This window comes from Marmota marmota, unplaced genomic scaffold (assembly GCF_001458135.2).
Source record: "Marmota marmota marmota unplaced genomic scaffold, marMar, whole genome shotgun sequence".
Classification (NCBI taxonomy): domain Eukaryota; kingdom Metazoa; phylum Chordata; class Mammalia; order Rodentia; family Sciuridae; genus Marmota; species Marmota marmota.
Genome location: NW_026000026.1, coordinates 55892260 through 55902869, shown reverse-complemented (window position 1 = coordinate 55902869; position 10610 = coordinate 55892260).

Below are 10610 nucleotides of genomic sequence, written 5' to 3'. Positions count from 1 at the left end.
TTTATATATATATATATATATATATATATATATATATATATATATACACACACACACAAAGCTGTAAAGCTGTGCAGGTAGCAATAGAAAAATCTGGACTCTTATAATACAATGATAATCTAAAGAAAGGATTTTATGGAAACAATATCATCTAGCAAATGAAACAAAGATGAAGTCTCTGACATCCTAAAGGAAAAAAAAAACAGGAGTCATGATTATTAAGTCCTTGCAGGAGGGAAATGTAGCTCTGAGTCACCAAACTAGATTAGGTCCTCAAGGAAATCTGTAAAATTAAGTCTATAAAAGCTGGCCCAGCTGGTTAATTAGAACACTGTACAGCAGATTATGTTTTACAGCTTGATTTTTATATTCTAAACTACAGCCTAATAAGTCAAGCCAATTACATTACCAAGGACTTGATGACTTATCTTTCTCAGATGAGCTCACCTGCATTTATATACAGTCAAAATGATTTTTGGTATAAGCCTGAGTTCTCAGACCTCCATGTTAAAGCATCAGCAAACTGTGAACTGCTTCCAGGCTGCTAAAGCACAGAATGCTGTGCTCAGACCCAACCAGCACCAGCCAAAGGAAATGATTCATTTATTAAGGTTGTAATTACAGGCTATGAAACAGCTGGTTATGTGCTTTTTCACCGGGCCTGAGCTACTTTTTAACATCTGTTAGTTGGAGCAGAATAGGACACTCACATTCTCTTAAGTATCCTCTCTGAGACAGGAAAAACGTTGTACTTTCAGAGAGCTTAGGGTATTCAGTCAAAATAATAAACAAGAGATCAAATGTTGGGGGGCAAGGATGACCAACACAAGAACTTGAACGGGGCCATATTCTGAAGATTTTGTGACAGCTCTTTTTAATTAACTAAAATCCCCTGTAGTGCATGCCAGACCAGAATAAGCTGTGTTGTCCAACAGTTCCAATCTTATGACGATGAAGATGTTGTTTAATCGCTCTGGCTCTCCTGGATCTCTACCACACACACAAAGATGAACTTTTCGTTTTTTCCTGATTATGTTATGTATTTGTTAGAGTGTGGATCTGGAATGTTCCCTCAAAGTCTCATGTGTTCAGAGGTGAGGTATTGGGGCTCTGACTCTATTAATTCACTGATGGCTGAACGGACTAATGGGAGGTGGGACTAGTTGGTGCAAGTATGTAAATTGGGGACATGCCCTCACAGGGTTTATCTTTTCTCCAGCCCCTTCCTAACACTTTCTCTCCTTCCCCCGCTTCCCCCTGCCTGAACATCCCAACACCATTACACTTCGTGGCTCTGCCATGAGGTATCAGACTTCCTCTACCTCTCCCTTCCACCATGATTTTCTGCCTTACCTCAGGCCCAGAACAACGGAGTCCATGGGCCATGGATGACATCTCTGAAGTCTGATAGTATTATATAAGTATCATAAACTATTGCCACAATGACTTCAATTAGACTTAAAAATTTCAACAGTGCAATGAAAATCCATCTATATGTTATAAGGCTTTATACATTAATATTTTCTTTGACGTGTTTTTAGATGCATGTTGTCCTTTTTCACCCATATAGTCCTTACCTAAATGTTGATATAAGAAGTTTCCAAAACAGTTGCCGTTGTAGCCATATTTTTCTTTGTACCAAATAATCCAATAATACTGGCAACTTAACCTCCCTTTATCAGTTTACTTATCAATAAAATGGGGAAAATAAGTAGTGTCTACTTTAAAAATACAGAGATATTTGTAAATTTCCTAAAATGGCTACTAGCAAATAACACATGTGCTAAAAGTTATTTTTATTAGCTTCTGCAACACAAAGCTATCTTGACTCAAATGACTATTTGTGAAAAATTTTTTTTCTTTATTTATGGAAAGCTGTGATCAAATGCAGAAAAAACAATCACATCTTTCGGATGATCTCCTCCAAATAGAGTTAATAAAGAGAGTCAATATTCCATTCAAGAACTGTCTGTCTCTGTTATAAATATTCATCCTCATGTTCCTGAAATGAAATTATCATTTGGTCCACTCTGGGTGATTTAGAATATGTATGATTTCGTTCACTGGTCACTCTCTGTTAAATTCTGCAGTTAGATGACATCCCATTGCTTTCTCTCACAGTCACAGAACATAACCTTTAAGAAGATGTTTAATATGTAAAATGATCCTTACTCCTGGCATTAATCATATGGTGGGAGACAAGGAGAGGGATGAACCAGATTGAGATAACATTATCATGACAATTAGCAATAATTACCAGTGTTCTCCAAATGGAAGAATTTTACTGCTGCTCAAAGTAATGTGTGATGAGAATGATTCAAAATAAATTTTAAGGACTGGGTTTTGATCTGAATAAATTGTTGCAAAAAAATGTTAAACAGAATTTTGAGACTTCCACTTCAGATTATTTCGTATGAAAAGCATAGTTGAGAGTTTTAGTCTTTGAAACTTTAAATTATGTCAGACAGTGAATTACCTCATCTTTTAGGATCAATAAACCACTTCAAGCTTTAGAATTAGGTTCCTCTTTCAATCCATGAATATAATGAGATGACACAGCAAATTGCCTAAGGAAGAAGATAACACTAAGAGGAAAGTCATGTCAACTGAATGTCAAAAGGAGGCACCTAGCAACTTTGTAGTTGCATCTACTAAATGAATTCTTATGTATTCTAACCTTCCAAATATTCATTCTGGGGAGCAAAGGAGTTAAAGTCCAAGTATAAAGGGTAGAGATTTGGGAGACTATTATTATTTTCACACACTTTGGAAGATATTCTCCTTCAAGTTCTGACAAATATTGCTATATGGCTAGATTTAGAGAATATGTGAAATGTGTGTGTGTGTGTTGTTTTTAAATTGCATGCTTTATTTTTCCACTGTAACAGAGTAGGAATAAAAACTCAAGTGCTTTTTTTATAGTTTAGTTGAAGTTATGGTCAGCACCAAAATACAGAATTCATAAATTGGTTTTCCTTAATACAAAACTGTCTCTTTGAGAATGTATTACATCCCCAATAACATGGTGAGGCTTTCTAATATCTTATAATAATTTTTCCTTAAGGTAGAATAGAGCAGTGAATCAACTGAAGATCAGACAGTTTGATTCTGACTTTAAAATATTAAGATGGCCCTGATTAGTGGTTCCAAATGAGTGGAACTGAAATATTTTATCAGCTGGACTCCTTGAAGTATGTGACCAACTTTTACCTTTGGGGCTATCATACCACAACCTCCAGCAAAGCATCTGGGAAGGTAAAATTGGTTTGTGAAACATGCTCTGCCCTTGGTTATATATGCTACATGCCTCAGTGAGGACAGAAGAGATTTGGGTAGAGAAGGTGGGAATCTAGGGTTGTACTCTAAAATTTCATCATACTTTGAATTCACTAACTTCAACCTACATGTAAATCTGTATTCAGTTCAATTACTAGTCTGCCTCTTAATGTTCCTGTCAGCTACTTTTGCAGGTTGAAGCAGTCAGGGCATATTGGTTCTTACTGGGCTTCAGATTGAGATTTAATATTTGCTGATAACTGCATAGGTTTCTATACTTCCTATATAACTACAGCTTGATAGGGTCCTTTGAGATTTATCATAAAAAAATTGAGTCACTTAATATCTAAAATGTGAGTGATGGTGGGTACACACCTGTAATTCCAGCCTCTTGGGAGGCTGAGACAAGAGGATTACAAGTTCAAGGACAATCTCAGCAACCTAGCAAGATACTGTCTCAAAAGTAAAAAATAGGCTGGGTATGTAACTCAGTGGTAAAGCATCTCTGAGTTAAATCCCTGGCGCGCGCACACACACACACACACACACACACACCAAAAAAAAAGTTATATAGATAGATACATATTTATGCTAATATTATAAAGAAATTCTTAAGGAGATAAATATATTCATCTTATTGCATACAGAAAGATCTCCTGACTCTGGTAGTTCTAATCTTTTGGATCTTGAATCTAGCCTTGACTTCTATACTCCGAATCATGTGTACAACTGCCTACTAGTTACTACATCTAATGAGTCATTCTTATATCTAAGTCTGAATTTAAATAACTCAAACAAAATCCCATTTTTGGTTCTGTATCCTATTGTAGTGAATTATGTTGACATATACCTAGTTGCACCATCTAGAAACTTGTATGTTAGCCTCAATATTCATTCTCCCTCCCAGTCAGTTGCTTCCAATTGCACAATTGCACACTCTAAATAGGCCATAATCCACCCCTCCCTTCCATTCCTACTACCACTGCAGCAATCTCAATTTATTTCCATCTAAAGTAAAGGAGAGGACTACTTTAGAGGATGGGCAATTATACTGGTAGTTTGTGAATCATGACACAAAACATCAGTCATAGGCATGAATTACGTAACATTCAATGTCCTTGATACACAAAGGGCGTTAAATTCTAAGAGCTCGTTTTGAAAATTTTTAGATGCCATTCCTCTGCTGAACTGGCCAAATAGGTTAACCCCAGAAACTCAAGGGATTATATATTAGGACAAAGACAGGGATTAGGTAAGGGTCCAGGACTCCAGAGGAAACATTCACACTTCATTATATACTCCTAAAAAGTGACAGTGGTCTTATAAATGGTACAACTTTAAGGTGAACATCAGAGAAAGACTTCAGAAACTAGACACCTGAAAAGATGTATCATTTAGCACTTGAGGGCTATATTTTGTAGAGGGAAGAAACTGAATTTTCCTGCTACCATCATGACTGCAGACCAGCCATGTTCATGGGCAGTAAGGTCCTCTTCCTCACCCACTGCAGCATTCTAAACATCTTCCAGTAGCTGGTATTTTCAGATTTTTTTTTAAGACAGGGCTTTATATATTGCCCAGATGGTCTTGAACTTCCACAATAGGCTATGTCCCAGGTCCAAGGAGATGGCACCACCTCACAAACCTAAGGCTCATGTTCTCAGCCTTTGTTTATCAGAATATCTACAATTAAATCACAAATACCTAATCACCCCTCTCCAGGAGATTCCAAATTACACTTCCTGTTTTTATTTATTTTTATTTTTATTAATTTATATTAATTATATAGAGTAATGGGTTTCATTGTGGTTTATTTGTACACATATATAACACATTCTGATCATATCCATTCTTCCATTACCTCCCTTACTCTTCCCTCTTCCCTTTTTCTTTAATGTTCACTTTTTCTTTTTTCTTTTTCTAGAGTCCACATATTGGGGGAAAATGTGATGCTTGTCTTTGGTTTTCTGGTACTGGGAATTTAACCCAGTGGAAATGTACCACAGAATTATATTTATATATTTTTTTAAGTCAAGGTCTCACTAAGTGGCCCAAGGTAGTCTTAAACCTTAAACCTGTGATCTTCTGCCTCAACTTCTGAAGGTGCTGGAATTACAGGTACCACCATACTCAATGTGATACTTGTCTTTGTAAGTCTGGTTTATCTCGTTTAACATGATGATCCCCAGTTCATTCTTATTTATAACTGAATAATATTTTCTTGTGTATATATACCACTTTCTCCACTTATTCATTAATAGATACCTAGGCTGATTCCATTTCTTGGTTACTGTGAATTGTGCTGCAATAAACATGGGTATGCAGTAGCTCTGTAATATACTAACTTTAATCCTTTAAATATATACTAAAAGGCAATAGAGCTGAATCAAATGATAATTCTATTTTGTTTTTTGAAGAGACTCCTTACAGATGTCCATAGTGCCTGTACTAATTTACATTCCCATCAGTGGTGTATAAGGTTACATTTTTTTTCTGTATTCTCAACAACATTTAGTGTTTCTGCATTCTTGATGATAACCATTCTGACTAAGCTAAGATGGAATCTCAGTGTAATTTTGATTTGCATTTTCCCAATGGCTAAAAATGTACAATTTTTTATATAAATATTAGCCATTTGTACTTCTTCTGAAAAATGTATGTTCAGTTCATTTGCTCACCTAATTATTGGGGCTTTTTTTTTTATATATTCTGGATATTAGTTCTCTTTTGGAAGAGTAGCTGGCAAAGAATTTTTTTCCCATTCCATGGACTGTCTCTATAGTAAATTATTTCCTTCTCTTTAGAGAAGCTTCCTAAATTGATGCAGTCCCATTTGTCAGTTATTTTTATTATTTTGTGAGCTATTGGAGTCCTAATCAAGATACATTTTGAAGTGTCTCCCATATGTTTTCTTCTGGTAGATTCAGCTTTCATGTCCTACATTTAGGTGTTTGATTTATTTTGAGATTTTTATGTAAGGGGAGAGGTAAGATCTAGTTTCAATCATCTATATATGGATATCCAGTTTCCCCAGAACTATTTCTTAAAGAGGTTGTGTTTTCTTCAATGTATGTCTTGGGTGCCTTTGTCAAGAATAAGATGGCTGTAGCTGTGTGGGTTTATTTCTGTATACTCTATTCTATTTCATGGGTTTACATGTCTGTTTTCATGAAAGTACCAGGTTGGTTTATATTTAGTAGTATATTTTGAAATCAGGTGTTGTGATGCCTCCAGCCTTGCTTGTTATTTCTTTAGCTATTATGAGACTTTTATGCTTCCAAAAACATTTTAGGAGGTTTTGTTCGTTTTTCTTTGTGAAGAATGTCATTGGAGTTTGATGGAGGATTGAATTGAATTTACAAATACTTTTCAGTAATATGGTCATTTTAATGATATTAATTCTACCTAAACATGGGAGGTCTTTTCATCTTCTAATGTCTTCTTCAATTTCTCTCCTCAGTATTCTGGAATTCTAATTTTAGAGGTCTTTAACCTCTGTGGATGTGTTATTTCTAGATTTTCCTTTTATGCACTTGTTCATGGAATTCTCTCAAACTACATTTCTTTTTTAAAATTTATTTTAATTAGGTATATATGACAACAGAATTCAAATTACATTTTTGATTGCTGACCACAAATGTGTGAGAATTTGGGTTCTGGTGATGAAGTAACATAGATTAAGTAAATAATAATAATAATAATAATAATAATAATAATACAATCTCTAGTTTCTTCTCTCTATTATACACTTTCCCCAGTGTTTTACATACATTTAATACTTAATATTCACAAAAGTGTGAGATACATTTGATTATTCCCAGGTTAGCTGTAAGGTATATGAAGATCAAAGAGTAACCTGTGTCAGAGACTAATTCAAACCTGGCTCCAGTTTGTGCAAATCCAAGCTCTATCCTCATGAAAGAAAGTAAGGAAGAGGGCAGATAAACATATCTTCCCCATTAACTTCTTATTGGGAAACCACTGCTTCCATTTTCAAAAACTCTTCAAAATAGAGCAGAATGAATGAGGTGTAATGAGTTGATGGCAATAACATGTAAGTCTTTCCATGTGCAAATTTCTATTAGAAATTTATTTTAGATAATATAAAGCTTTAAATGGCTTCCACATCCTTTCCTGTGGTTGGTAAGCAAACAGGTTTTTTTGCATGTGCCCTAAGACCAGCTAAGGGTCCCTGGTTACTAAGATAACACAAGTCCAATAGAAGCCATACTTGATGAGCCCCAAATCTACTCAGGTTCTCAGTGCAGGAAATTCGTACAGGTAAAGCCACGCATAGTTGAATATGGAAAGCCATTTTTAAATCCTGGCTTATTTCTCTCTAAATTATTTTCTGAGAGTGATTTAATAGAGGTTTGTATTATAACTTGCATAATAAGGGAGATCCCTGCTTATTTTATAACTTAACATAATGTTTGGGTTGTTTCTTAAAGATTCCTGCCTATAATATAATAATAGCAAGGGATGATAGATCAATATAGATAGATACATAGATAATAGATGAATGGGTAGATTGATGTATAATAGATGATAGATAGAAAGGGAGGCTCTGTGTCATTTTGTCACAAACAGCTGAAGTGGGCCCTAACACTAATATTCCTGAGGGCGTTGCCAGCACCCCAACAGAGCAGGTTCCTGCCCAGGAAGTGTGAACCACCTGGGAAAATAAAAATACTACTGAAATAAACATTAAGAAATAAGAAAAAGCCAAAGGTTCGATTTAAAAAGCAAAGCACCTGATGGGTCTTCCAGTCCTGATAGAAACTGAAACTGAACAACTGAAAAAGATCCAGATTCTGTATTTAAGGGAAGTACATCAAAGGCAAGGATAAGATTTCAATGGGAGGAGTCTTGTTTTGGTGCTCCTTCTTGGTATAGCAGGGAATTTCCAGTAAACAGGTTGATTTGTGTTTGGCAAGCTACACTCATCTCCAGGAGACCTTTTGGCTCTAGCGGGGTTACTCTTCTCTGGGGCCGAGCTTGAACTTGAGTGGTGAGCTAGGATAGCATGCCCAGTGAAATGGGCATTCTCACACCAGGGGGTTCTACCTGGTAGTTCCCAAGATGAGGCTTCCCTGCCTAATGGCTTGAATGTGGCTCAGTTCACGTAGGGCTCATTGATGGCCCGCAGCATATTCCCTTGATAAGACATACAGACTAGAAAGAGAAAGTGGGAATGTCTCTATAAAAGGAAGGAAAATGCTCTTTTATCAGTATGAAATGAAGATAAAATGAGGATTTTAAATCTTGTTGATAAATGAAATTGAGCTACATTGCCTGATGCTTTTCATGAATCCCCAGTGTAACAAAACATCTTCCCTAAAGGTCAGCTTTTTTTTCCCCTTATTTAGAATACTTTAAGGGAAATAGTAAGAAAAATAATGTCTTCCTCTGTGAATATGTAAGTTTGTAGTTAAGATTATTTGACACACAATAGAACTACACATTGTAATCTACACTTAAAAATCAGAAAGCTGCTGGGTATACTGCACTCCTGTAATTCAAATACACAAAAGACTGAGGAAGGAGGATTGTAAATTCAAGGTCAGCCTGAGCAATTTAGTGAGAACCTGTCCCACTGTGCAAAAAAAAAAAAAAAAAAAAAAAGCTGAGGATGTAGTTCAATGGTACAGTGCCCATGGATTCAGTCTCCAGTTACTTCATGCAGACACATATACCAGATCTTTTTCTCATGATAAACAGTTTCAAAAACACAAAACTTTGGACATACCAATATGTTTTCTTTTAGCATTGTGCATGATAACTCTTTCATAATACTAGTACATCTCTATCCAATTTACAAAAAGAATACTATCATGATTTATGTGTTTAATTATAAGTACGGGTAACTACTTTTGACTTATAGGTCTTAGGCAAATATGTCTCTAATACTCACTTGTATCCTGTGTATGATCATATTTTGATTTGTCAGATTATTAAATTTTAGAGCATTTCCCACCACATGTTTTCTTTCTTGGAGAAAAGAGAAGCAAGAAAAACAAATCATTTTTGCTTTTCAATTCAATATTTTCTTAATTCAGTCAAGGGTTACTTATTTTGATCAAAATTGCACTTCCATTTTAAACAAAACCATAATTTATATATAGATCTTTCCATGAAACAAAAGCCATAGAGTGAGAGAAACAGTCTTATTTGAATTTCTCAACCTAACATTGAGTTTCCATTGGCTAAGACATAGTTTTAAAGACACCTCTTCTCAGAGTTGCTCAGTGGTTCTTTGGTGAAGTGAGATTTCTATTCTATTCCACATTGCTGGAAATTTCTCATCTATTTTCTGGATGGAGTGTCCGTTTATTATTCCCAGGTGAGGCTCCTATTCCTTGTGATTTATATTCACTTAGACTATCCGTTAGGGTCCCATTGTCTCCTCAAGTTCACCTTTTCAGCAAGTCCTTCAAGAAAGTTTTACAACTTTGCCTCTTGTCCACTATAGTGGCCTCTAATTACAACCAGGCTCTCTCTCCCTCTTGCTCTCACTCTAGTTCTATTTTTTAATAATTTTTTTAAAATTTTATTTATTCCTCTAGTACTATTAAAAGAAAGCCTGAAGCAATTTTCAAACAAAGATTTCTGTCACAAGAATATTAAAAGTATTTGTGTTCCATTTCTTACAACAATGAAAAATTTGTTCTTTCAAAAGAGGTATGAGTGAGAATAATGGTTAGCTGTCACAATATATAATTTCTACCTTTCCCCCATAAGAATGAAAAATACATTTTAAATGTGTGGTGAATGCTAAGAGGTCTTAGTTTTATAAAGGAGAATTAAAACAGTCAGTGGTATTCTGGAACACACACCTGCATCATTGGCTTGGAAGGATTAGAAATAAGATAGTGAGTGGGGTTCAGTGGGTGCTCAGGGCTTCATTACTAATCCCAGATTTCATTCTCTTGGGAACATTCCCACTGCAAGGCAATGAATTTTGGTTTCTTATTAGGTTCATCCCTTATTTCACATTTTTTTCCTTTTCTTGTGAAAATATTTGAGTAGAAATATCATATAATTGGCTAAAGTAAGACTATCTCTGACATTGTAGAACACACTGTTTTGTCAACTTCTCTGTGATTTTGAAGATTTACTGAATTCTGGAATCTCCATTTACCAACTAGGTCAGAGAGTTCTGATTTGGGGTATTTCTAGTATAGAATGAGGATTTTTTTTTTGTCATCTAATATGATTTAAACATAAATGGGTACTTGTATTTTATTGAATGCTTCTACGAAAATGACCATATTAAAAGATGCTTTGCCAAATATTCCTCAGTTTTTGGAAACACCTGACTTGATTATGATGAA